We start from the raw sequence: 7613 nt of genomic DNA on the forward strand, positions 1-7613 counted from the left end.
AAAGCTGGTAGCCCATGTGGACCACATCTGTCCCAACGTTGTCTGGAAAAAAGATACAGAAACCTAGAGGGGGCAGACTGCAGAGATACGATTACACTTCACAGTGGGCTTGAGGGCCTGATATTCAGAAATGAGTGTTCCTTTTGTTTGTCCCCAGTTACTTGAGAAAATTCTACCATAAATGGCTAGCTTTGGGGTGCATTTCATCTATTATTCATGCATTGAAATCGGAGTGCAGTGACCTGGCACCACGGGGCCCCCCAGGATGGCTCTAGGAGCTCCCCACTCCTGAGGCCAGGCTCCACAGGCTGGGCGGGAGAAGACAAGAGGACAGGCTCTTCTCCACCCGCACCATTGTCCTAAATGCCAGATCAGAACCCAGGAGCATGTCTAATGATGAATAGCTCAACCGCTTTAACTCACTTCAGTAAACAAGAACATTCTCTCAGCCAAGTTTCACGGACCAGTATAGGGTGTCTTTTTCCCTGGCATGAGCTGAACCCCAAATACTCAGTATGAACTTGGCTTCTCCTTTCCAAGGGGAGGGGGACGTTAAGGACAATCTGCAGGGAAGACCTCTCACAGAGGGCCTGACCCCTGTTTTTCCCTTTTCAATGCAAGCCCCATAATGCAATGATTATAAGTAGACCTTTAGTGAATGCCTACACATTCTGCTCTGTGGGAACATTTGTATGCACTACAGAATTTAATCCTGAATTTAATCCACTTTCAGAAGAGGAGACTCAGAGATGTTGGATATACTCACTCTCCGCCTGAGAGTCAGACGGAGGATTTTTCGGCCCCTGAAGCCCTGCTCCCCACCCCCGTACCAGGTCTTCAGGAAGGTTGGTCAGGCCCCGGCCAGGTAGGCGGGCTCCTTAAGAGCCGCCCTTGGTCTCTAGGGACGTGGCTCCATCCCCTCCTGCTGGGGCTTTTGCAATTTTATGACTTCATCATCGATAAGAGTGTGTTTTAATGAATGGATTTTGGACAGCAATTCATCAATTAGTTAAAAATTGCATCTGATCGACTTTCCCATGAGATTTGGCTCCAAGCATGTTCCGGAAAGAGCACCAGCTGTTCCCTTCACCATCATCAGTCTCCATCTCGCTGGCCTGGTCACGCCTCTGGCCAGAGCAAAATGAACCGAGTTAGGACTAGGGAGAAGAGAGAACTTTTACGTCGTTAAATCATGCTCCTTTTATAAGTCATTTCTCTTAAATCAAATGCTTTAAAATTTAAAAAGGAAACAATGTCACTCAAATGGCATCCGTTGGTGCAATGCTTTGGTGTTACAAAGGGCTAGGGTGGGGACGTATGGAGGTCCAAATATGATGGGTCGGATGTGGGACAGGAATGGCGGGGTGAAAATAAGTCAGCATGCAGAGTGCAGCTGGATCCCAGGGGCTCAGGAGGAGCCAGGAGCCTCTCCCAGATGCTTGGCCCAGTGAAGTGGTCGCCAGGCAGCCTGGCACCTGCTGGGAAGTTAACCAGTTCCTGCGCTGTTGTTGACCTTCGTCTTCTCTTCTGGGCTAGTATCTTGTAACGGGGATGGACAGAGTCCAACCCAATAACCATTCTTTTCTTCCTTATTCACCAAATCCAGGTTCAATTCAAGGAAGCAATGTGTCTTGCTAAAAAATTAAATTTCCTAGTCACTCTGCAATGACGTGTCCTGTGACACAGTCTGTCAAAGGAGATTCAGTAGAAGATATTGAGCCAGTCTTCTAGGAAAGCCCCTTCTGCCTTTTAACCTTCCCCTCTGTCTTCCTGGAACAGGGACATGATCGCTGGAGCTCCAGCAGCCATCCTATGAACACAGGGCAACAAACCCCTGCCAGGGATAGCTGTAAGGAGAAATAGGGGGACCCTGGGTCTCTGAGGAGCTGTCATGTCAGTCTTAGACCACCCTCCACTGGACTTTTTGCAAAAGAGAAACATACATCCCTATCTTCTTTAAGGTACTATTATTTGTGTTATCTCTTAATTGCAGCCAAGTTCAATCTCAAGCAGCTGAGAGTAGCCATATTACATTAGGGAGGCATTGGGATGACCATTGCATGTTAAATATGAAAAGGCTCTGGGAAAGCATCCCATCCAACCTCTTCTTATTACATCTAGGGAAATTGATGCCTGATGTCACAGAGATAACTCCTGTCCAGTTGGGGCCTCATCCCCGAGTTCCTTCCATGTAGCCAGGTGCTCTGCTCCAGACCCCTTCTCCATAGCCCCTCTACCTTACCTTCTGCCCACGGAGGTTGGCCTGGTCTCCCTAGTCCTCTGGCTTCCATTTGGGCTTAGCCAATGTGGAGCCCAGGTAGAGATTGAAAGGAGGGAGGGAGGTCATGGAGTTTAGTCCCTGTGGGTCACATGAGCAGGCCGTGTCTCCTTTCCAAGTGGCCCTCTCTATGCAACTCTGGCTTCCCAGGTCCTGCTAACCCTTGGCTTTTGGCCAGCTCGCACCAGCCCTGGGGTCTGCAATGTCCCTGTTGCCCCCTCCCTCTGCTCACCTTGTGTCCTTCATGAACAGTGTCTACATTGAACTCTCCTCTCATGACAAAATGACATATTTCATGTTTCTCTGCTCTCCACTTTCTCCCTAGGGTTGCAGCTAAGCACCCTGGGGGATTTTTAGCATTAGGGCATGAGGGTCAGTATTTGGTTCTTGGTCATCAAATAGCTCTGAGCTAGCATGATGGAGAGATCCACATGCCCATTTCTGCATTTACGTAAGATGCTCCCATACAGAGCTAACTGGTTGCCTGCTGGACACAGTTCTTAGTACTTCACAAAAGGCAATAGACATAGTCTTCAGAACAATCCTATTAGGTGGCCACAGTATTATTGCAATTTTACAGATGAGGAGACTGAAGCTGAGAGGTTATGTAACTTACCCAAAGTCGCAGACCTGAAAGTGGTCGATTTGGCATTCAAGCTCATGCATTCTGTGCTCTTAGCTGCCACATCCTGTTGTCCCTCCATGTGGCCATCAGCCCTGAGGTCCTGCCACATCCCTTCTTCAAGGCCATAAGGATTTTCCAAGACTGCTGATTTTACCATTCGTCCTGTCTTCATCACATGAAGAAAAATCTTTGGTTGCTCTCCACACCTCAGTGTCATGGTCACGACTGTAAGGCTGCTTTAGGGAATCTTTCCAGAAGTTCTGAGCAGACTTATCTGTAGCCCTAGTACTCTCTGTCTTCAGGTCATAACCACAGCTGGAATCTCCCCCCAAACCCTACTCCAACCTGGGGCTCAGCCTGGGGACAGCAGTGTGCAGGCCCCCACTGGTGCCCCATCCTGTGCCCTCTTCCTGACTCTCCCTCTACCAGCTCAGGACCCCTCTCTTAGTCTGCCAAGGGTGGGAGTAGGCGGGGAGAACCACCTCTGCTGAATCACATACTATTCTAAACCCTCTTATATAGATCATAGTTTTTGAAACGAAAGCAGTGATTCTCAGCGCTGATGCATGTTAAAATCACTTGGGAAGATTTTCAAAAATATTTGTGTATTTTTACACAAGTAGTGTCCAGGGGTGCTTGGGTGGCTCAGTTGGTTAAGCGTCTGCCTTCGGCTCGGGTCGTGATCCTCCAGTCCTGGGATCGAGCCCCACGTCAGTCTCCCTGTTCAGCAGGAAGCCTGCTTCTCCCTCTCTCTCTCTCTCCCCCCTGCCTGTGCTCTTTCTCTCTGTCAAATGAACAAGCAAAATCTTTAAAATATATATATAAGTAAATAAAAATAAAGTATTTAGTGTCCAAGTCCCAACTCTGGATATTCTGATCCAGTCCGTTTGCCCTGGGCCAGGCACGGATAGCTTCTAAATCTCTCAGGTGATTCTAGTGTGGGTCTACGGCTAAACATCACAGTTTTAACATCAAGAACTTGAAACCTTTGTTCTTGGATTCTGTTATAACCCTCTTGGAGCCATGGAAACCTCAACTCTGGAAGGAGAATGGGTGGGGAGGGAGAAGGTGCAGGAAGGAAGGAGGATGGGCAGGAGAAGCAGGGTTCACGTGACTCATTCATAATGAAAAAGAGCAGAGAGGATTCTCTCTGGCAGCACCAGCAGCTAATGGTGAGATAAAAATCACTGCCCTCTCAGCGGCACCATGGTGTGGCGAGTGGCCAGGGCCCAGGGTCAGCGGCCTCCTGGGAGGACTAGTGGTGTTTTGTGGTGTGAATGTGGTTCTGGCTGTGTGATGTCTGAGCCTGGTCCACCAGCCCTTCCAGAGATTCTGTAAGTTATCCAGTGGCCTACAAATAAAGTCCTGTTCTACTTGAATTAGCCGGAGCTGGATTCTGTTTGCCTGAAACTAAGAACCTGATCGGTGCTAGAGTCAGAAGAGTAAGGAAAAATGGAGTTGATGTATCCCAGCAGTACCCAGACGAAGAGCAAGCATAAAGGAGCAGAGCCCCGTGGCTCTCTCTCAAACCATCCCGCAGCCTTGGTTGTCTGTCATAACCAGGAGTCACTAGATCATTAGAAAGGCCAGCAGGATGCCTGCCCCGGGATCTTGGTAGAAATCCAAATTCTTGGGCCTTGCCCCAGCCCAACTGCATCATAGCCTTCAGGTTTGGAGCCTGTATTTCCTGCCCCTTTTTTTTTTTAAGATTTATTTTTTGGGGGGGGGAGGAATAGAAAGAGAGAATCTTCAAGATCTTCAAGCCGACTCCCCGCTGAGCGCAGAGCCCAACGTGGGGCTCGATCTCACGGCCCTGAGATCTTGACCTGAGCCAAAACCAAGAGCCAGATGCTCAACCGACTGCGCCACCCAGACGCCCCTATTTCCTGCCTTTGGAATGAAATCTCCCAGCCGTGTTCATGTGAGCCACAGTTTGCGAGCCACCACTGGGCTGAATGGTGAGTTCAGCTCCCCAGGTGAGCTTCCAGGATTAGCTATGGGTGCAGAGCTCTTATGCTGGGAAGGAATTAAAGCCCATGGCAGACAAAGCATTCATTCTATAGAGAGAAGTGATTTGCCCAAGACCAATCAATTTACGGGGGCAGGCATGGAGAGAACAGAGGAGTCTGGAAGACAAAGAACGTTGGATCCAGGAGGGAGGGAGCTTGTGGTCATCTGGTGTTATCAGTCAGGCTCCACCAGGAAGACAAACAGCTCTGATTATCTAAAGCAGAGCATTTAATACACAGAATTGGTTCCATAGATGGTGGAGGAGCTGAGAGAGCAAACAGATGGTGTGGCCATCCAGGGACGCGCGACAGCAGGAAGCCCCTCTCCCTGGGTGAGAGGGAGAGAGGCGGTGATATTAGCAGAGGCCGGGTGCAGAGGCCAGGAGCAGAGAGCTCACACCTGCCTCCCATCTCAGGGAGCTCACACCTGCCTCCCACCCTGCACACTGCATGGCCCAGGAAAATGAAAGAGCCTGAAATGCCTTTTGCCCCAAGCATTCCCCGCACCATCTAAGATAATGGCTGAAACCTGAGGCTTCCTAAAGCCGGGGCTGGGACTCGGCTTCTTGCCACGCAGTGTTTCTCAGCCTGCTTATGGAGGAAGGCCAACCTGGCTGAAATTGGGCAAGTGGAATTCTAGAAAGCGCAGTCTGGAGGGCTGGAGCCAGGTCTTGAAGCCAGCGTCCTCGTTTATAGATAAAGGATCTGAGCCCCAGAGAGGGGATGTGACCTGCCCAAAGCCACAGCAGGACTTAGCAGTGATTCCACTTATCCAGACATCTGCAGGAGCATCTCTCCCTCTAAGTGACTCACTTCCCAGGGGCCATGAATCAAGGAAGCAGGAGAGTTGGCCAGGAAAAGGGCCAGCGTCCACCGTGCTTCCTCCGCAGCCTGTCTGATGGGAGGGGGCGCGATGGTCCACAGCCCGGCCAGACTCAGCTGACAGCAAGCAAGCTGCCCAGCAACAGCCAGAGCCAAGGGGGGCCCGGCAAGTCGGGGGGCCCGGCTCTCCCCGTGGCTTTGCCGCTCGCCAGACCCAACTCAATGATCTTGAAGGTCGCTTCTGGCTCTTGGATGTCATGAAATCTGTCAGCGGCTTGCTGTTCTGCCTGTGTCATTTTATGAACCATGTCTGTTTGCAGAACAGACTCCTTTCATCTCAGGCCTGTGCATTCGGCTCGGGCCGCTTGACCCTTCTGTCAATATTCAGCCCAGCTAAACAAGGCAGCGCCTTCCAGTCTGGGTCCCCAAACACATCATTTGCTGGGAAGACATTGGAAGCAATGCATCCTCCTGGCTGTGCTGTCAACTTTTCAGAGGTACAAGGACATGTGACAGTTTGTTCCTGTGAGCTGACCAACGCTTGAAAAATCTGAGGAGATCACGCCGATGAACTCGTACAATACTGCATGAAATATGCTTTTCATATTTCATCTAAGGCTATTTACTTTCCCATGAGATAGATAGGCAGATAAATAGAAATTGGGAGCATTGTCTTTACAATAAGACATTTTTCTTGAGCTGATTTTTGTCTAGGAATGTCAAGGTACTTTACATCCCAAGACATGACCTAAATGTCTGGGTAGAAAGCAGGAGTTGAGTTTTAATTTTGCCTCCAAGTCTGTCCTTCAGCCACACACCCTATTGTAAAGCTGAGATTCAGTGCATGGATCATGAAAAATAAGCGATCTGTCAGTGTGCACCAAGTATTTTGAAAATGCGTGCTGTTATTAGCACCTTGGCCAGTACTAGCTAAATGTTAGTCATTCAAATAGCCAAGTTCAAATGCATTGTGTAGCCTCTTCCCAGGCCAAGGCACCAGAAATCAGCAAATTATTTATATCTAGGTCCTAAGTTAATTATTGAAAAAATTTTTTTAATCTTCTCTTTATATGGTGGTGTAACCCACTTGTGCTGGGCATCAGATGGTTAAAAGCAGAGGTGTAAAGAATGCATTCTCCTGGTCTGGATAGGGTTTAGCCCTGCCTCTGTAGAATAGAAGGAACAAGGGACACCTGGGTGGCTCACTCAGTTAAGCATCCAACTCTTGATTTCGGCTCAGGTCATGATCTCAGGGTTGTGGGATCGAGCACCCGTCTGGCTCTATTCAGGGTGTGGAGCCTGCGGAAGGTTCTCTCTCCCTCTCCCTCTGCCCCACCCCTTCCTCCCCCATCTTGTGCACCCGTGCCTGAGCACTCTCTCAAAAATAGTAATAACAATAATCATACCTTTAAAAAAAATAGAAGGAACAACACGCTGTAGAAATAGGTTTGTTTTGTTTCCAAGGGAAAGCCTCTTTCTGCCGCTATTCGGAAGACAATGTCTTTCCGACAATTCGCCAGGTTTTCCTAAGGGGGAAAAAAAAGCGCCCCCTACAGTCAGTGAGAGGGAATCACAGAGTGTGTGGCTAAGAAAACCTGTAAGGGCAACTAAGCAGAGGCAGCCCAGATGTGCAAGGCCGCCCAGATGTGCCAGCAGGCTGGGGAGGAGCTGTAGGAGCAGGAGAGAGGGCGCAGAGTGAAGCCAGGATAGACTGAGGACACAGGAGCTACTAGACACCACAGCGTGAGCCACGGGGCGGCAGACACAAGTCAAAGGAGCTGGGCATGTGCTCCTAGGACAGGCTTTCCAGACCAGAAAGGTGGGTGCGCACACCCTGGACAGCCCTTCTCACCTGGGATCTCAATAAATTAAACTCTAA

General features: G+C 49.6%; 1 long non-coding RNA gene across 1 annotated transcript; it reads right to left on the reverse strand.

Annotated features, from left to right (window-relative positions):
• Nucleotides 1-956: 956 nt before the first annotated feature.
• Nucleotides 957-7254, reverse strand: LOC118539166 (uncharacterized). Its single transcript, XR_004919007.2, has 3 exons — nt 7141-7254; nt 2895-3069; nt 957-1127 (listed from the first exon to the last, which is right to left on the reverse strand). It is a non-coding gene; the product is annotated as an uncharacterized LOC118539166 (long non-coding RNA).
• Nucleotides 7255-7613: the final 359 nt, after the last annotated feature.

This window comes from Halichoerus grypus, chromosome 10, assembly GCF_964656455.1.
Source record: "Halichoerus grypus chromosome 10, mHalGry1.hap1.1, whole genome shotgun sequence".
Classification (NCBI taxonomy): Eukaryota; Metazoa; Chordata; class Mammalia; order Carnivora; family Phocidae; genus Halichoerus; species Halichoerus grypus.